Here is a 21,299-nt window from a genome sequence, read left to right as displayed (position 1 = left end):
AAGGAAGCAGCATCCTTTTGCTCTACCAGGCTAAGTGACTTAGCTCTAAAGCAAACTGAGGACAAGAAAATATTTGACTAAAGGCTCTCCTTATACCAACAGGGGAGTAAATGTCAGCACCAATGGAGTGGAATTCGGTTCAGCATATCAGGAGGCAACACGGAATAAGGGACCACATTTTATTTGGCTTTAAAGAAAGTCCTACGACTAGTGGCTTAGCATGAAGGGGAAGATTTTCTGGGGTGCAAATTATTGCAAAGGAGAGAAATAATTTTTGAATGAAACAGTGAAACTGTTGAACAGTCGAAAAAAAAATCACTTTCTTAATATTAGGTTGCTTTTGGAACGATATCTTCTGGGCTCCCCAATAGTGATAGGGGCGAAGTTCCATTTATGCTCGTGTAAAATTGCATTTGTGTGCTTCCGCAGTAGGCAGTGTGATGAGAAAGACGCGCGTATGAGCGCGTCAGCTGGAACCATCTGGGAAGGGGGGGGGGGGGGCATTTTGATGCGTTCAGATTGCGTGTCATGCTGGGGGGCACGATACTCGTTTAGCCCCGGGCGCTATAGGAACCCTTACCGCTTGCCTTATCTCGACGGAGAAGTAAATATGGCTACCATTATCCTGTTCAGCATATATTCTGTGCAAGAATATATATTGTTACTTTCGTTCGAATGATATTTAGTTGACCTTGGCTTCTTCTCGAGTATTCAGGCCGTCAGCTCGCTTTCCGTTCGATCTGAGATGTTTATACTTATTTATTTCCTGAATAAAATCGATTATTCGCACCTATCCTGCTGAGCAGGCTGAACTGCTGGCGACAACACTGCTACGGCAACCGAGGACAAGACGAACTTGCTGCGACGCCACCGGTGTCACCTGTTGCTCCCGCTAGAGCCCTGCACCATCCGCAGATGGAAGCGGATATCCGTAAGACACTTGCGGATTCGGATGAAAATTTAGCACTTCCTGCGGTGTGCGGATCGGATGCGGATATACCGCGTGCTGTAATTTTTCGAGCTGCAATTTATCTGTATTGCGCGCCGACAGCGAGCGCATGTTCGGGTTCACCTTTCACCACATGCACGGCCGAGACGGGAGAGGAGGCATTCTGGCAACTCGAACCACGCGAGCACCGGCGAGGTAGCGTTCCACGCGTTCCAGAAGTCTCTCCATATCGCGTTTGTTGAAAGGTTTACCTTCGCTTGTCGTCAGAAGTCCTTCCGTGACAATATGGAAGCATCCGAAATTATACCAACATGTTCTTCCTGCGGTGTTTACGCGTCCTTCGAAACGTGCGGATCGGATGCGGATGGTGCGTCTTGCTCAGCGGATCGGATGCGGATGTAAATGGTTGTGTATGCTGCGGACGCGGATACGGTGCGCGGATACGGGTCGGATGCGGATGCCAAAAATCTCATCCGCGCAGGGCTCTAGCTCCCGCCTCTCACTCTCTCGCGTCCCGCCGTTCGAATTTGTAGCCGCCGTGGTGGCCGTGGCGCCTTCATTGTAGCCTCTGCAGCCGCGCTGTTACGTTTCCTTCGTTTTTTGTTTTCTCTCTTGTAGCTTGGTTTTTGTCGCTGTTGATACGTATTTTTTTACATTTAGCTGGTACTTAGTATCTCGTGACGATATTAAGATGAGGTATGCGCACGATTTGAAGTTAACGCATGTACTTTATCGCAGAAGCGCGCGCCTTGATAAAAAGCACTAAAAAGGGATCATGCGCGTGCTATAATAGATCAGGCTAATGAGACTAATAGATCAAACAAAAGCGGAAGGATATATGACAAGTGTGGACGATTAAATCTCAAAGGGGGAAGCCGGGAAGTCGCCCAGCTTATTGGAATCTCTAAATGGCTTAGTTGACCATTCTGGAAACTACCTGTGGGGCTTCAGCTGGAACCATCTGGCACCACTGATGTCACCAAGGTGCAACCAGCCAGACATCCAACTGAAACCATTCTGGGGCCAGTCCAGATTTTCTCCTGGGGAGAATTCATCGTCCCATTCTGAGCTGCAGTTCGCAGTGGCCGGAAATGGTGTGGTCTCCCCAGTGCCGCCAGCTCGCAAGCTGGCGGCACTGGGGAGACCACATACGATTGGGCGCCAGACGCGTCTGTCGCCCAATCGTATGCATATTTGTCTCTCCATGTCGATTAATCGCGTTTATTCTGTTCGAGATTCATACCATACCCAGCTCTTGTTATTTCGCGGTGCCTGGTCGAAGAATGTAAGGCGCAGCTGTACGACAGATGCCCGTTCTCCTGTTACCAAATCTTGAAGGTATTTATCTGTGTAATAAATTCGGATTATTTGTCCCTATCCTGTTCATTACGCTCATATGAAAATCTGGAGGGAGATTCGTCCCATTCCGGGCCGTAGTTATTCTACATTAGACTATCGAAGCAGCCGTGTTGTCTACTGCAGGAATTTCCCTACACACCCCATGCATTTTTGCAACCCCCCCCCCCCCCTGAAATTTATCAGGTGACCCCACCCACCTCGGCCACCAACACGCTCTGGTAGAGAGTCCGGCGCAGCGAATTACATCCTGTATTGTCAAACTTGGGCTGTAGGACCACGGTCATGCAGATGATCGTACCACGCGTTTGTCCAAAATCATTTGAAAGTGTCTGTTCAATGCATATATTGCGCGCATATACGAGCAAAAATGCGTGCGAGCACGCAAACTTAATGTGGATCGCATTAAGAACCATTTGTGCCCACTCAATCAGGCGAGGTATTCTGCTTTTTTTCGTTCTAAGTCGCTTTATTTTTTTTTTCGTTTTCACCGTGGTTGCTAGGTGTTCATTGAGCTCCCTGACACAAGGTGCTAGTCTTATTTTCTTTGTCAGTCGTGTGATTATGCATCTTAATGTTGTAATGCCGTTCATAATGAATCTGTATTCTAATGTACTGTGTTCTAACGTAATAACATGTACAAATAAAACGGGAAAGCTGTGCAGAGATGTCACCATTGTGCCACCATTCTTTCCGTGTCTGAGAAAAATTCCTTAAGTGGAAGCTTCACCAAGCATACCCCCCCCCCCCCCCCCCAGCAGTGAATTTCTTGGGAAATCACTGGTCTGCCCGTTGCTCAATGTTACACATATTTATCTCCCGAATAAAGTTGATTACTTAAATGTATCCTGGTCAGCGTGATCAAATGAAAATCTGTTGGGATAGAGATTGGTACCACTCCAAGGTTATTCAGCGGTAGCGGGTCCAAGTAACCGCAGTTCTATATAGACAGATGCCATAACTTGAACATATTTATCTACATAATAAATTTTGATTGGTGGGGCGTAGCTTTAACTGATTAATTGCCTGTATCTCGTTGACTATAGACGACCCTCTGTTTACAAACATGTGACGTCACGATAACACTGTTTCGAGGTTATATTTTGCAGTGGTGGGCAAGAAGCGGGAAAAACGCCTCTGCTGATAGGCTGATAAGGATGATAGGTGCCCACCAGCATGCTTTGCGGAGTGGTGAAACGTAATCCATGACGTAGAGGTGCAGGTCGTCTATAGGCTCAGATGAAAATATAGGGAGTCATTCTACCCATTCTGGGATGTAAGTATACTTCCCAAGCAGCACAATGTACTGAAAGTGGAGTGCAATAGAGGTGGACGGGTAGGTGAAAAGCCTTGAACAGACTCGTGAATCTACAGAACATTGAGAAGACACATACCGCACACCCTTATTGCACTCGACTTTCAGTACATTGTGCTGCTTGGGTTCTTTCACCGTGGTCGGGTGGTCGCTCGAAGCGCACGTACGGCGAGCTGGAATGACTGGCGTGGCACCCGGCCACGTGCGATTGTTTACATGCATTCTCTGATCCTCGCTGCGCGCCTTTAGGAAGGATTTTTGTGGGGATCTGAGGTACCCCTCTATCTGTTTCCAGGCGCATGTGCTTCCCGTGAAATTCAGAGGTTCCATGATGGCTTATCAGGGCGTCTTAAGCTCTTGCTCAGTACAAGGTCGTTGCTTGCTACTGCTCTCTCTCTCTCTCTCTCTTGCAATTGATAATTCGTTGCTTTCATTATAATAACCTCCACAAAGTAAGAGTTCCTGAAGCAGTCATTGCGATAGCTTATGGGTGTAATATGCCTAGAATGTTTGTTTCTTTGAATTCTTGTTGAATGGTAAGGCACGTACTTGTGCGCGTCAAGCTTACTATATATCTCCTCCCAACACGAAAAAGATCTTTAATCTAGCAATTCTAACATACAACATTCTAACATATAGTGACCCCTAGCCCCAGGAGGGTAACCGCATGTTCAGCAGCGTTTGCGAAGTGATTCGGATTTGACCCCGTTTGGGGCTGCTGGTTCTGCTTATGACCATCATCCAAAATTTTGACGGCAGTATGGTAGGATGGTATACAAGCTCCTGAGCAATGAAGTCATGAAAAGTATCTTTTTCTTCTTCTTCCTCGTCATAATTTGCTTCGCGAACTTGGCTTCTCTGCCGTGGCGTCGATAGAAACAAAGGCTCCAGCAGCTCAGCATGGAGCAAGCTCTAAGAGCAGCAGTATTCAGTTTGGGTAAATTTAGCACGCTCTTCATCTTGGCGGTGTAAAAGATGACGTTTACTTGGCAAATTTCATACTTCACTTCGCAAAAATTTACATAATTTTTCATTATTCAATTCAATAATTCATTTCAGGGTGCATGACATGCACATAGGGAGGTGGCCAAAACCTATAAGAAGAAATGCCGTTGACCGCATGATACTATAGGTGGCGTATTTCTTTTTTTTTACAATTCAATGACACGTTTTTTGGGGAAACTCTGTATATGAACTGTCAAATAAAAGTTAAGCGTCAGTTTTGTGTAGTGGTGTTCATACTGTTCAATGGAAAGCTTGGTGCATCGCGAAAAACCGAGAAAGTGGAGAGAGCAGTCAGTGTATAAGCCCTGTTCTGGAAGCGAAAGCGTTTGCTTGTACGACGAAGGTATAAAAGGGACAGAGTGCTCCTACCTGATTCGACAATCTGTCTTAGCAGACGTCACCACACTGAATATGGCATGAATATGGCAAGGATTTGTGCGACTTTCAGAGCGTGCATCAGGATGGTCAAACTTTTGCGCCCAAAACTCTATACGTAGTGCAACAGTGTATCACTGCACAATGCGTGAAACGCAATTCTATTGGGTAGCGAAATAATGGGCTGTAAAAAAAAAAAAAAACGCAGGCAAAATTTTAGCTAACCTATGCGGTGTCCAAGAACGGAAGATAAGCCGAGTTTCGTTGGAACGCATTGAGGTGCTGTCTTTACCACAACATTCCAAGACAGAAGCTCGTCCCTCAGCCGTAATCATATCAGCGAAGCATGACGCATCAGCACTCCCACATTTTTTTCTTTTTTGTTATTTGCGGGTTCTTGAATTCGTAGAACAGTGAATTGCAGTAGCAAATGAATTCTGACTATATATATATATATATATATATATATTGTAAGCAGGACAGTAGAGGCAGGATAGGAGGGCAAGAGACCGTTTACTGAGCGACGCTCAATATTCGAAAACGGCGGGTGCTAACCCAACGATAGCGAAACGGCTGCCCGTTGCTCGTCTTCTTCACAATATATATATATATATATTACGTAGCGAAGGAGGGAGAGGAGGTACTGCACAGGCATCATCTATCTAGTTGGCGTTGGCCGAGCCCATAGTAGCCACCCATCGGCAGGCCCGTCGTCGGCCCGGTTTCAGTCGTCGTTCAGCACACCATTCATTGTAGCCCACCATAGTGCACGCGCTTCTCATAGCATGTACTCGCGACCTATATATCTTACACATATTCACCTCCCGATTAAAGGGACTATGAAACGATTTTTTTCTTCCTTTCGTTCGAAAGAAGACATTTTCCTGAGTCTAGAACCAAAATTTTACTTTCGTCGCGCGAGCGGATTTCTCGGGAGCGAATTTAAACGGAGCGGCGAAGGGAGGACAGCTGGCGCCGCACCGTGACGAGCTGCCGAGCGGAGACACAACGGGTAACTTGACGCCACCACGGCCGGCTCAGCAACACGTCATCGTGACGTGTTGCCGTGCCGAGGAATCCCGCCAGGAGCATGCGCCGTAGGATCCCGCGTATGCGTTCATCTGGAGTGGAAATCTCCATGACAGCAGCTTTCGCGCGATCGGCAGATTTCGGCAGTGGCGGCAGCCACAGCGCGAGCTCGCGGCATTACTTGCCATTGTGCAACACCGGTGACGTAACGGAGAAAGAAAGTGCGGTCCGTACAGTTACACCATCGGCAGGGAAATATGCGCGGGAGAGGAGGAACGCGGAAGAGACATTTCCAGCGCGCGCTCCTCGCAGAGTGGAGCGATTTCTCCCGGATAAATTTGTGGCATATTAGTTTCTCTGCGGGAAGAACAGTTTCCATCGAAAAAAAGTATGGGGGTTCGGGAAATTTCATAGTCCCTTTAAAGTCAGTAAATTGAGGTTTAGTTGTTCAAAATGTTCTTTATGATGAACTGGGGAAAATCTGGGGGGAAATTCGGCGCATGCGTAGTTTTATTTTGGCTCCAGGTACGCAAGTGCTGTCTTTTCCTGGTTGTCTTCTAGGAGTTCCGAGTGGTCAATCATGGCTTGCCACAGAAGCCCCCTCGCTGGTTGCTTTATCCAGCTTTATCGTCCGCATACTTATCTCCATACTAAAGTCTATTGCCGAAGGCAAAGGAAATACACATAGTGTACTGTTTACAAGTTTGAGGTAAATTTTATTGCGTTCCATCTGCATACATTAACATAATTTCACGAACAATAAAAATAGCACTTATATTTACATGTCTACGGTTTCTCGGTTCTCAGTTCTTTTCTCGGTTCCTGCTTCTTCGGAGCTGCCTCCTCCGCCGCCAGCAGAGCTTCAATATGTCGCTTCGTGCGGATGTGCACAGCCCTGCTGACGGCGAAGGCGCCGCAAGTTGGGCACGTCTCAAGTACGTGCCCTGAAGGTGCCGTGACGACCTCCGCTTCCTGCTCCCCCGCCGCTTGGCCCATCTGTACGGGTCGGATGTCTTGGAACCGGTTGGGCCACGGGTCCCCGCGTACTCCCTGTGGCTGCATGCCCCAGGGTTCAGTCCACGCGAGGAGCGTGACCCTGTTTTGCTCGCTCTGCGCCATCGTCGCGGCGTCCCGTCGTCGTGGCCTTCGGTTCCTGTCTCGGTTTCGGTCTCGGTGGCTGGGCTTTGCCCAGTGTCTAGACCTATTGGTTGGGGGAGCCATCTGAAACAGCGGAACAATTAGCACTCCGCAAAAAAATGTGTGCACCGTAAAGGTCGCTGTCTCCTATTTTGTTTATTTTCACTACAACGCGCAAGTTTTCTTCTTCAGCAAAACACTCATCCTTTCTGGACACACTTATCTGCGGAAGGGGAAAGGTTTCTAGCGCACACACGAACAAAAGTAATATTCCTGGTGATTTCTATCTCCATTCGTTCTTACAGACCTCGCCAAAGTTATATACACAAATTGATTACTTCTGCTTATGCGCTCATTAGCGCGAAGAAAATTTTTCAGTCAGGTACAACGGGGGTCCGTCTAACTTATTACAGCAAGGTAGAAGCGTTGCCCACTTGGTACAAAGTCATAACTGAGGAGCGCGCGAACAGTCGAGGACACAAGGCGGACACGGACAGGCGCTATTGCATTTATATAACTGATTTCAGCTTATGTAGGTTGCATGGGGCCGAACATTATACACTGGAAAATGCAAGTAAAATGTGTACTCACTCTCAGTATCGGGGAGGAACTAAGAGGATGGAGGCCCAGAAGACGTGGTTTACCAGAGGGCATGTATGTCTATAGCAAGTGGTGAGCGCCTTATATAGGTGGGGTGCGATAGTGTGCGTCGATTTGCCAGAAAGAAGGAAAAGAAGCACCGGCGTATAGGCGGGTGTGCTGGTTTAAAAGAAAGGGGAAAAAGCACGGGTAAAGCTATGGTGTGACGATGTGACGTCACATGCACGCCACCTATATGGTGAAGAAGACTGTGACATGGAGGAGGGAGCGGGGGAAAGAGGGTGCAGGTGGGAAAGGAGGAAGCGGAGAGATGTCTTCGCTCTTGCCTTCGCATCCTTGCGTGTCGTTTTCCTTTCTTTCTTTCTTTTTTTTTCATGCTGGTTAGTGTCATGAAAACCAAAGCCACATCCACTGCATCCTAAGGGCCATTAATTCTACATTCTCAATTGCTGCGATGAAGGAAACTCAAGACGCACAGAAGACCGAAAAATCACAAAGCTGAACTATTGAAAAGCAATAAGAAATAGTTACAGTTAAAGTTCGGAAAAAATACAACTGTTACACAAAGTAACTCCCCAAAGTCGAGTTTAGGTCGAGAGTTAATGTCGGTAATAAAAACATATTTAAAAAGAAAAGACAAATCACGGAACCTGTCCTGTATGGTTTGTGCGTCAGTACATTGGCATCCCAATGGCTGTACGAAAAAAAAGTGGTATCGGAAAATTCCGACCCAGAAAACATGGTCCCAAGCTTCCTGCACGCTAAAAATACTGGGACGTGGTAAGCCGATGAAACGGCGTCTTCACAATCTGCCGAATCCCAACTAGCCGAATGCATTGAAGGCCGGGAAACAGCCTTAACCCTTTGAAGTCCAAATGTGTTGTACCAACCGGTCGAATGACCGAGATGTCCGTTCCCTGGAATTCGCCGAATTGACCTTGCTACCGTGGCTTATTCGCTAGGGTCATCAAAACTGGGAGATGACCCTAATGCCTTGGGTGTTCACGATGTATTCTCCTTAGCTGTCCGTAAGGTACCCTATGAAGTTAGCCCAGGAAGTACGGTCCTCTGGTAACGTGCCTTCCGCAACAACGGAAGGTAGATCGCTAGGCCAAGCAAGCAAGCAAACAAGCAAGCAAGAAAGCATGCTTGCTTGCATGAACTGCAGTTCGCCTATTCTTCGTGTGCTTTTCCTACGTTCGGCGTTTCATGCCGAGATTGGGAGGCGACACCGGCTGTGCCGTATGGGTATTTTCGCTGGGTTTTCCTCAGATACTTTAAGACAAATGTTGCCAGAGTTCCCTGTGAAGTGTGCACAGCACGCACAATCACCCCTGAGGTTAACGCAACGTCGTCCGACTCAGGCAAGCAGTTCCGTCGCCGTGACCAGCACGTTCCTCTCACATGGACTGCTTTCATTACCTTGATACGCAATAATATACCTTTTCATTGGGTAATAATTTACCTTGAAATCATCCTCATGTCCAGCAACAGTGTTGCGTGTCTTCCCAATCTGCCGAATCCCATCTCGCCGAATACATTGAGTGCTTCCATTCGCCCTCCTGGTATCTCGAAAGTGGGAGACATCGATTGCTTTCTTCTCTCTCTCTCTCTCATATATATATGTTAAAAGTTAAAACACAATAAAATATGGACGTCATTGAATGCGGAACATAAAACCGATAGGATTTGTTGCACTGGAGTTGCATGAGCGTAGTTTTCTATTATTAGTCGAATACTAATGTCAGTATTCGAGGTAACGCGTTACTGTAAATACGTTCTCTTTTCTTTTCTTTTTTTTTTACGAGTATACCTTAGGGATATGGGTAGCGTTCATGAAGTGACATATTGCTGACACCTAGCGCGCGTGAGCTTACATGAGCCCCCCTTACAAGGGCCAGCCACCCTCATGCTGGCCAAACCGAAAAGAAAATACCAAGCATACGAAGTATTCGCGACTACTCACTGGTAATCAATAATTTCAATGAGTTAACTCACTTCGGCTAATGTAGCATGCTCGGTTGACTGTTATATTCCTGCCGATATTCTTCGAACAACCCGGTGTGTTATCGCGACGTGAGCTACGTGCTGCGACGGTAAACCCAAACGGGTAATTCGTGGTTATGCTCCTGTCGTAACCATATAGTCTTTCATATCGCGCAAAATCTTCCAAAACCTCAGTGTACGACCGTTAACGCATTCCTGTCCACTTCTAACACTGTACGACACAAACGGAAATGTACTTTAAGCTGATTGTTAGGCTTCATTCCCTTCTGTGACCCCTGAACCGGTTAGTGCCGGTTAGTAAACCGAATCGTTTGAAACAGCTGGTTCGAACCATTATATAGTTGCCTTGAGGAGTTGAACCGGAACTGAACCCTTATCAACGAACTAAACCCGAACCGAACCGATAAACGTTTCGGTTCGACTGTCTTCTTCACATATATCCTTCCGCTTTTGTTTAATCTATTACTCTGATCTATTTTAGCACGTGCATGGTCTCTTTTTATTGCTTTTTATCCAGCGCACTTCAGCTACAAAATATAATTAACATGAATTCGTGTTAAAGCATATAATGAGAAATACATCTCAACTGTGACAAAAACGAAGTTAAATAATTAGAAGAGAGATAACGAAATTAAGAAAAGGATTGCATCAGCCTTTGCATTTGCAAAGGCTGATGCAATGCAGAACCATGAAGGCGCCATGGCGGCTGCAGACGACGAGACGCACGAGCCGAGAGGGCGAGAGGGACAATTCAGAGTTGGACGCAGCTGACGCGGATGCGTCGCAGGTCGCAGCAAGTAGGTATTGGGAAAATTCCAACGCGAAATAATCTAGCGGACCTGCTCGGCCTTCACAAAACTATCGCGATTTTTTACGAGTCCTTTTTAGCAGTCCCTTATAGTGCCTGGCGTGAACGGCAGCTGCGGCTCATAGAAAGCACCAAGCACTGTGCGCATAGAGGAAACCATGCTCTACACAACGTCCAAATCCCCGTTGTCGTGTTGTAATCGGTCTTGGTATACGAAGGCCAGAAGTTTCGCAATTTTCATCCTACTTCGCGGTTTTTTTTTAAGTCAAACGATTGCAAATGAATGAACTTTTTTCTCCTGCAAGGGCTTCATGGAATGTTTCAACAAGAAAAATCGCAAGACAAGTAACTTTCGTAGTCATTGCAGGAAAAATAAAGGAAGTATGCGTTTTCTAAAATTCGCTACAATCGAGCGTAAAACATGCGATGAAGAGGTCGCAAGAGAAGTCCGAAACCAACGCAGCCTTTCTCTACAGGACGCAAGCAGGGCGAGCCTTCCTCGACAACATATTAAAAAATCTGGAGGGTATTTTTTCGTATATAAGAGTTTTTTTTTTCTTTTTTTCCGTCTCTCTCTTGTAGTGGAGGGTATTACGGCCACACTGACCCAGGTTGCATGTATCCGGTGGTGTGCTATATTTGTTTCTTGGGCTCCCGTTTTAATTCCCTATATTTCAGATTTTTTTTCTGGTTGGTTTTCAATATGACAACCATCCGGATCAAAGGGAATGGCTCCTATATAGTTGAGTTCCAATGTGGAGTTCCAATTCACCAGCATGAATATTAAGCGCGTAAATACATATTCACTTGATGAAAGTTCCGTGTAACTGTCACATTGAAATGCTGAACAATTCAGCGAAAATATTAACCACGAAAATTTCAACAAGTTACAACGCTGGAGGAACAGACGAACATGCAAAAACGTCGTTTACATGACAGAACTACTGGAAGCGACGGAATGTCGTTGTGGTGGTTCATCGTCCATGCTGTCGTAGGTTCCAGCGAGGCTAACAGCTATATAAAGCTACAATCCGCGTATGGAAGCCCGTATATCCGCTGATATCCGCAAGAAACTCGCAGGTTCAGATGAAATATGAACGCTTTTTGCGATCTGTAGATTGGACGCGGATGGCACCTGACCAGGAGTGGGTGAGGTGCGGATAAACCGCGAGACTGCGCCGTGAATTTGCTCCACACTAGGTACCGAACACAGAGTACAAGGTGTACGCAAGCCGCTCGAGCGTCTGGGAGAGATCTCTGGCGTCTCGAGCCGAGGTGCGCGTTCAGAACCGATCTTCCGTTTCACTACTGATCCCGTTTGTTGCAAAATGTGTTGCAGTACTTCGTGCCGCGTCTTCTTTCGCAGCAGCTAAATCTGTGCTTGCTGTCGTGTATCCTTTTGTACCATAATGGACGCTCAGGATCTGTCCTCGCTACAAAAGTTAGCCACTCCGGGGTTTTTACGGTCAGAACGAGAGAGAGGTAGTCGCGGATGAAGTTCGGTGACGGATGTTTTTTTTTTTTTTTTTTTTTTTGTGCTGACGGGAAATAACGTTTATTTCCTGGAAAATTGGTTAGATGTATGGAGCACAGAAACTGAACTACTGCTGCGTGCCGTGGGATGACGCGGATTTTTCGGATAGAATCAGGACGTCAAGAAGCTCATCCGCACAGGGCTACAGGGCTACACACCTGCCCATAACCGCTAATCTCCGTCATCGGCACAGTGCACACCGGATAATGCCGTAAACTTAACCACACAGAATTGTAATACGCGCGTTATGCTGCCGAATGAAAGACTACACTCTTAAAAATGAACTTCACCGCATAGCACGCTCCTGTCCAACCATCATCTCGAATGATAGCGTTCTCTGCCCTGATTTGTTGAAAACGGGAGGCGTACGCCTTTTTTGTGACACTTATGCTGTTCATAATTGTCACAGAAAAGGCGTACGCCTCCCGTTTTCAACAAATCAGGGCAGAGAACGGTGTCATTTCAGATTATGGTTGGCTATGAGCGTGCTGTGCGGTGAAGTTCATTTTTAAGAGTGTATGGTAACCTTGCAGAAGTCTGCGCCACAGCATATTGCTTGCTCATTAAAACCCAACCAGACAAGAGAAAAATTGAATATAAAAGGAATTAAAACAGGAGCACAAGAAAGAAATATAGCAGCCCACCGGATACATGCGACGTAGGTCACTGTGGTCACAATACTATATACAAAAAGAAAAAAGAAAAAAAATGTATACGAAAAAACACCCTCGAGATTTTTTAATATGCTGTAGAAGAAGGCTCGTTCTATAAAACTGCGTTGATTACAAACGTCTCTACCGTCCTCTTCATTGCGTGTTTAACGCTCGATTGTAGCGAATAGACATCTACCCGAGAAACGTCATCATGACGTTGATAGACAGACTGATAACGAAACAAATCTGAAAGGGGGGGGGGGGACTGGTTTCCACGAGTGTTAGCTGAAAAGTAGGACCGAAGAGTGCGTCCCTTTCAGGGATCATCATAATCACCCCCAAGATCGTGGCTTTCGCGACCTTGTTCGTCTCCTATACTTTCGTGCATAGTTCAAGTCCACCAAATTGGTGGCGCTATCGAACACTAATTGTTTACAAACAGGGAAATGTCTATTTTGGAAAAATCGCATACTTTCCTGCAATGACTACGAAAGTTACGTGTCTGGTGATTTTTCCTGTTGAAGTATTCCGTGAGACCTTGGAAGGAAAAAAATATTCATTACAATTTAATCATTTGATCGCCCCCCTACAAAAAAAGAAAAAAAAAAGCATACAAAACATATCGCGAAATAGGAGGACAATAAACGTCCACCCGAGAAACGTCATCATGACGTTGGTAGACAGACTGAAATCGAAACAAATCGGAAGGGGAGGGCTGGGTTCCACGAATGGGCACTTGTTCGCTGCCTTCTATTGAAAGCACAGTAGGGGCGAAGGTCGCATCCCTTTCAGGGATCATCGTAATCCCCCCAAGACGGTGACTTTCGGGCGCGACCTAGTTCGCTTCCAGCTTCGAGCGTAGTTCAGCTCGACCAAATTGTTGGCGCTGTCGAACCCTATGACATCATTTGTTCACGAACAGGAAGAGGTCTATTGCCAAAAACTTTCGACCTGGGTGTGTCAGCATCGATTACATCACGACAACCAGAATTTGCGACGTTGCGTAGAGGATGGCTTCCCCTATACGCAAAAGAAAACCGCACACTAGATTCTAGCTGCTTTCTATGAGCCGGAGCTGCCGTTCACGCCAGGCGCGGCTTTCGAGAGCGCTGCAAGCTTAATTGCTTGTGTCTAGCACCCGCCACATTAGGGAAGAAACGTTTCGTGGTGTGTCGTTTTGCACTATTAGGGACGGCTAAAAAATGTTTCAGCGAAATGCGCGATAGTTTAAAGGCCGGGCAGGTCCGCTGGGCCGTTTTGCGTGGAATCGCAGGCCTGCTTCGGAGCAGAGGCGGGAAGAGTTGTTAGCAAGGTTAACTCTGGCCAGAGCCCTGCACGAGCCGACTTTTACGGCCCCGACCCGGTCCGGGCGCATCGAAAAATGGTCCGATCCGGGCCCAGACCTTCATATTTTTATGCGGCACAGCTCGGCCCGTGAGCAGAGCCCGGCCCGGCCCGGTGACTCGGCGAGTAGATCCCGGCATGGTATTTCCAGCCGTGACGTACGCGTTTCTGGCACTTATCAAACAAATTTAGAAGGAAACGTATAAAAGAGAAGTGATGTTCTGATGCTGGAACAACATAGCACTGACAAATACATACAAAGCCTCAATAACATGTGGGTTCGAGTCCTCAGCTGGCTAACCTTCTCAGTGACTTTCATCTTTCAAATGTATAAGAACAGAAGACAAGGCCACAAACATACAAACGCTGGCGGTTTGACACTGTAACAGCACGAGACCAAACTCAATCCAGAACGCACGTGGGCATGGGCGTTATCGTTACACTGTTTTTGCGGAGGTAGAGTATGCTGTTGACATACTCCCTCTCAGTCTCACTCTCCTCTAACTCGTTACTATACCTAAGTTCTCTCTCTCTCTCTCTCTCTCTTTTTTTTTTTTTTTTGTGTGTGTGTAACTTGTAACTCAACTCGGTACTTTTGCGCCAGATCAACTCCTTCCTTTTTATGAGTAACTATGCCAAAGTAACTGGAGTTAAGTTTTTGCTTTATCTCTGGTTCCTCATGGCATTTTTTGCCGTAAAACGTGATATTCAATCAATGACAGTATTTTATTGAGGAAGTTAGAACCACTGCCAATATTCTCATAGGTTGCGTTCGTTTATTGGACTCGAGCAACTCGGGAACAGAGAGAGTCGACTCTTGGTGGGCGAAAATGCTGCGGCATGGCTCTCATGATGTCGCACATGTGACACTAGCTCCCGTTTTAAACTTCAATGCGTTCTAGAAATACTCTGGGCGCGTTTTTCTCATTCAACCCGAGTAGCAAGGGAGTTTGGTAACGACGGCAGAGCCTTCATCATCACGTGACTTCAGATATAGCCGCCTTTGACTGCAATTTTCGAACGGCTAGAGTTACTCTTCGCTCAAAATGTAGATTGGCCTGACGGGCGAGACATGGAAGTGGCATTCTAGCGAATTTTGGAAATGTTCCACAGTTTTTACTGTCCTACATTTCCAAATTGAACACCACTCAAATTGACTGTCAACAAGAACGTGGATAGCAGACGACGCATCGACGTCTGCTAGCTTGTGTGCGACATCATAACTATACGGCTACTTTTCTTCAGAGCAGAGCCCCTATGGCCGGCCTTCCATTTGATGCCAATACATTCTCTCAGACCAGAGTAGGGAAGAGTTGTCACTCCCTGGCTACTCTGGCAAATTTTCGCCACAGAGTTGACGTCATTTCCGCTACTCTGGCTATTTTTCGCCGGTTGAAAGGTTGAAAGTACTCTTGAGTTGCCAGAGTTGAATAAGAAAACGCATCCTGTTGGCAGTGGTGGCGCTGGTACAACTTTCTTTTATTTATTTTCATTGGTCTTCATTCATTGGTCATGCAACAGCCAATGGTATCCCGAGCGCTCCGCCCATTCGCCCGAAAGAGACACTTTCACTTCGTCTACGTACGCGTACGGTCCGAAGAGCAATCGCTCCAAAGCACATTGGAAACAACAGGTACGGTTGCATATCGCTCTTCATTTGGGAACCATATGAAGTGCTGCGCAGGGTGCTTCGATCCTTATGAAGGGGCACATTCATTCCCCACATCACCACCAGCAATGGGGAGTAGCGCCCCTATAGCGATAAACTCCCCATTGATCATGTCACAATAAAATTGTTGTTGTTGAGAGCCTGAAATGCCACCAGCATAACATCCTTGTAATGGAGGCATGAATTACGGTACACGTCGGATATATATATACTTTCAAGACGTGGTCACGATGAACAAACGCTTCCTGTGTTAGGGTAAGATCGATAAATCACTGATAGGAATGTCGTACGGTACGTATATTGATACATTTTTAACCCCTTATACGTTTCCCTGGCCAATACAGGGACGGTACACAAACTTTCGCAAGGATAAGTTTCGCGAGAAATCCTACTACGAATCACACCTCAGCGCCAGTTTTTCCAAAGGATCGTTGCACCCTCCTACGCCATTCGTCCCAGAAGCTCTCCCTCTTTTTTGTTTCCTATTTCTACGTAGATCTTTCAGTATACTTTCTTCGGTTTCGCTTCCTCAGAGTGCACGGCCGCAGTGACGCAAAACCGTGAGAGTAGCGCGCGAGCCCTACAGATTTCGCGAACTGGCTAATAACTTGTAAGACTAACATAATTTGGAGTTTTTTTATAGTTAACTAGTTAGTTAACAGTAACCCTGGCCTGACGCCTTAACTGAGGACGTGCACACCCATCAGCCCTAGAAAATGGAAGTGGTTTGTGGCAACATCTAAATTTCCTGAGCTTTGTTGGATGCATGAACCCGAGGAAGTCGCACGTGAGTGCAGAAATATGTGACTCGTGTCTCACCCACTTCTGGGGCGGTCACTTGACCGCCTTAAGCAATCCCCTTTAGTATTCCTTTTTTCACCCAGATACTGGATCTGCTACATTTTGCTGAGGTTCTCACTTTCTACCCTCTTTCTTCAATCCGTGGTACATGTACATTGTCACTGAGAGTCTGAAGTTGGGGAATTCGGTACATGACGAGTTCACACCGCCGCAGCAAACGAACACAGGCAAAAGGCACGTCCTGTCTTGTGTGTGCCTTTTGCCTGTGTTTGTGGCTGCAGCGGTGTGAACTTAACATATACATTGTGTTTCCCAAAAACGTGTAGACCCTACACGAAAGCTTGTGCTTAGTGAAATAAATTATTTGAATGTTTCAATCTCTTTAAATACTTCTCTTATTCACTTGCAAGTGCCAGCCCATTCTGGTTTTTACCTGTTACTTTCCAGACTGTCATAGTGTGGTATTTTTCTCTTTATTTGTGTAACTAGTTTTAGTCTTATCTCTCACACAGATATAACGTGGTGCACTACAAGGATTCCTTGTCTGGTCTATACCACATTTTCTGGCATACTGCACAGAGGCCAGTTTAGGTGTGTTGCTTTTTAACTTTTTTATCAATCAATGATTGACTTCGGTGCATTCAAAACCGAACATACTTTTTTTTGTCGGTGATGTCAGGTTGTATCACTGTATAGGGGATTCCGCCGACGGGGTTAAGTGCAAGAACATGCACGTCTTGTGCCATGAGGGTATAGCCTATCTGATTTATACCTCCCACGTGGTTTAAACAGGGCATAGACAATTCTGACAAGGTATAAATATGTCAGTTTAGACTTGATTTACGTGTTCACTGTACCTCTTTTACACATTTTCTTCTAACACAGCACAAGTGGTGCTTCACTACCCTGTTGCAAAGCGTTTGTAATGAGACAGGCAGTCAGCAAATTCCAATATGAAACACGGATAGAGTACTGGGGTGAACTATGTGGGTGGGAAAGGCTGTAACATGCGTCTACCTGAATAACATTGGAGAAAAAGAGCCCATGTGCTCTCCGCCACAGGAAAGGAAAAGCATTTGGACAAGGATCAAGATAGCCAAGGCTCATACCATATTCAGCTCATACCACGAGGACACATATCAAGGCAGCCCATATGACACCCAAGTCCTGCGTGTGTGTGGTGTTCATTATGGGAGTAGCTTTTACTTCTATGTTTTTCTTTTGTACCATTTAAACTCAAGTGACACCCAGAAATGCCATAACAGGAAAAAGTGTTACAAACCGTGACCAACACTGAACAAAATGTACATATGCTACACTGCCAACGTACACTGAAGGGCAGTTAAAGTGCACTGTAATTGTAATGCGGAATGATGAGCTTTCTTAAACATATCGAAAATGTCCCACATTTTTGCCATCAGATGGAACTAAGACACTGTCAGCGCCAGGTGTACTGTGAAAAACTCTGGAGTGGTTCCCCAGGCAATGATGAAAATGTGGGACAAATTTCAATTTGATTTCTTGTCAAGATTCTGTATTTCCAATAAACATTATAGTGCAGTTTAACTATACCTTTCAGTGCATGTATCTTTTACAGTGTGTGTACATGGTGCATGTCATTTGTTGAATTCATACATTTCTTTCACATTTAGTTGGCATTTTTTCCTGATACAGCCTTTAGCAGCGTGACTTGAGTTTTGTAATATCACGGTATCAAGTGATACAGCAGCAGGATTTAAACCGCGCATCTCACAATTACCCATTAAGCAATGTTTCCAATTCGACCATGCTGGTATCTGCTTTCCAGTGACCTGCGTAGGGACCTCATTTGGCTAATGGGAGATGCATTCAGTCTCACACTGTGTCCTACACATCTCCTTTCACACAGACATTCATACGACACATATACCGGGCACAGCGACTGGTGAACATCATGGAAAATAATTGTTCTGAGGCTGGAATGTACAGTATTACTTTCCAACATGAGTTTTGAGTTTGAAAAGGTAATCCCAAAAAACAACCCCCTTCACACACAAAAAAAAAAGAAAAGGAAAGGAAAATGAAGTTGAGTATGGTATGAGTTTTCTGGTATGGGTTGTCTTGGTATGACCTTGGTGGCACCCTGAGGCTAGGCTAGTGAATTACTCTGATCCACAGGCAGGCTTAACACCTATTAAATCACAATATGCAAAATATCAAGAGGGTGCCAATACAATCCATATGACCGGTGCAGGACGACCGAACACGTGATCCTACATTGCCAAGGTCTTGAGCCGTATAGCTGAAAGAGGGTGCTGAGCTATGGAAATCTCTAATAGTGCCAGGAATCACTTTTGGTAATGTAGCCTTATGCATGAATGCTGGCAAAACAGAATTCACGGAGACGCAACAGTGAGAGGCACCGTAGACAAATTGCTAATGAGGGTTTGGGGAAAGTTGGGATAGTCAACATTTGAAGGGAAGGAGGCAAGAAGTAAAATATGTTACAAGAAAGAGGTGAGGAATTTGGGGAACAAAACCTAGGTAAGGACATTGGCATATATGTACCTGAGGAATTTTGACACACGGTGGAGGAGGAGTACTTGTGCCTTCTTAGCAAAGTACCTTGTGTACACCAAAAAGGACAAGAAGAAACATACAGTGACTATCAGACCGCGGAATTATATGCACTAAAAACCCACTAAATATGCATGCAATCATGCAACAAAAAATGGGAAAACGTGCAATTAAGCATGCAGCAAAAACCGACTAAACATGCATAATACATGCAGCAGAAAGTGCAGAAATATGAAATATGCGCATGGTTTATTTTCATGCGTGTTGTGCAGAACTTCAGAGTACGCTCTACATTTATAACATCAAGAATGACTAGAAGAACGAATGTTACACCACCATCAACTGCTTGTAGTTCTGGTGACAATAGACCACTATATACTATTCCACATCTGGTTGCACCAGTGCGACCTACGTTTCCATCTTTTTTTTTCTTTTCTATTTTTGTTTTATTCATTCTATACTGCTCCAAGTTTTCGGGTCTGGAACTCTGACATCTCTCTGTAAGCATAAGCTTGTATGCTGAAAAGCTCCTGTTAACAACATTGCTTTGGTGACCAAGGAGATAAATGCAGGGATTCTCTTGTACCTAATCCCCTGGGGATTCCCCTGGCAATATGAATAGGAATCGTTCTCTGATGAAGGGGTCAGGCTATTGACAAGCAAGGCCGAGCGTGGGACCAGCCTATTGTACTAGATGACCGGATGCACGAATTCCCCCCAAATAAAGAAAAAATGGGAGTTAAGGTCCACTGAGCTGAAAATTTGGACACGACGGGGAAGTGTGCTAGACACAGCTTGACGACGAAGAAAAGTACTTTAAATACTGAGCAGCAAATACTGAAAAAAGTATTTAGATACTTTAAAAATACTTGTCACAAAACGTATTGCGTAGAGTACCAAAATACCGGAAAAAGTATTTAAATACTGTATTTTGACTACGTACTCACGATACGTTCAAGTCTGAGTCGACTCCAATGCTGGTTCCGCACGCGTCTGTAGCGAACGCAGCCTTCCGCGCACCGTCACGTGTCCGGCGTCCTATAAGGTCGTGCCAGCCTGACACGTCCTGTTGAACAACACATTTATGCACAAACATGCAATATTCTTACAAGCATGCACTAACGTCCGCAACATGCATTTTCATGCATTTTGTAGCTTTCACTAATGCATTCATGTGGCCTCAAAACATGCAAATATATTGCGTTCGAAGCTCTGCATGCCCCGGAAAGAAACATGCAAATCCGCGGTCTGGTGATTATGGTCAGGGACACCGAGAGGAGTACGTTACTGATGAGGATGAAGACTAATCCCACACTAGAGATATATAGGGAGAAGGAAAAAATAGTGCGAAAGAGGGATTTTTCTATACTTCTCTGGGGACCACACTGATTTTTTAGGCTAATATGGGTATGCTGCGTACCAAGTCTCACTATGCAATACTTCAGGAAGACATTATAAAACCAAATACAGCTGGTGCAGGGAAAAGCAGGAGACATTTGAACCTGTGATACTCATGGTGAAACTGGAATGTAGGGCACTTCGTCTGGAACCAAAACGGGGCATTGAAATCTGGAGGGCACTGGACTTAGCAAATGTGGAGCAAGCTAGATGAAGCAGCAGCAGTTGAGAAAACTATGTTGCGAGATTGAATGGGTGGTGGTATAGGAGGACAGAGGAGGAGTGAAAGGCGCCTGGTATTCTAAAGCAAGAATACAATGATGGCAGTTGATGTTCTGAGGCTGGAACACATAGAAGGGACAAATACATACAATGAAGCCTCAAGTGCATAAGAAATTAATGACGAAAGATGGAAGTCACTGAAAAGGTTAGCCATACTCACATCTTGTGGATTACTGGTCCAGGGCTCTACCAAACACACCTTCCGAGCAACTTCCAAGGGTTCTATGCGTGCCAGCCTCAGAACGTCAATTACCATCAAGTTCAACAGGAGCCGCTTGCGTCGATCTCATTGTATGAATGTGTGTATGAGTGAGCGAGAAAACATGTAAGATTGAAAGTGGGATGAGTGAGAGAGTGGTTCATTTGTCCCTTCAGATGATGCACCTTTGGAAGTTGCTCTGGAGTTGCATTAACTTAGCTCAGTTTGGTAGACGCCTGGACCGACGAACCGAACCTGGACAGAATCAGCAGACGTGGATCG

The 21,299-nt window shown here is 45.7% G+C and overlaps 1 long non-coding RNA gene across 5 annotated transcripts in view; it reads right to left on the bottom strand.

Moving 5' to 3' along the window:
* LOC135391484 (uncharacterized) overlaps positions 1-21,299 on the bottom strand; it is a 44,251-nt gene that overhangs the window by 4,163 nt on the left and 18,789 nt on the right. The window contains exons 3-6 of one of the 5 annotated variants that reach the window (XR_010421980.1): positions 20,082-20,204; positions 19,130-19,186; positions 7,758-7,925; positions 6,737-7,250 (exon numbers count right to left, since the gene is read on the bottom strand). This is a non-coding gene — a long non-coding RNA (uncharacterized LOC135391484). Of the gene's footprint in view, positions 1-6,735; positions 7,926-19,129; positions 19,187-20,081; positions 20,205-21,299 lie in introns of those variants that run through there. The other 4 variants (XR_010421974.1, XR_010421978.1, XR_010421981.1 and 1 more) reach the window with 4 other exon arrangements.

The sequence above is a fragment of the Ornithodoros turicata genome, chromosome 4, assembly GCF_037126465.1.
Source record: "Ornithodoros turicata isolate Travis chromosome 4, ASM3712646v1, whole genome shotgun sequence".
In the NCBI taxonomy this organism is placed as follows: Eukaryota; Metazoa; Arthropoda; class Arachnida; order Ixodida; family Argasidae; genus Ornithodoros; species Ornithodoros turicata.
Note: the sequence above shows the minus strand (reverse complement) of the source record. Positions and strands in the feature narration are given on the sequence as shown.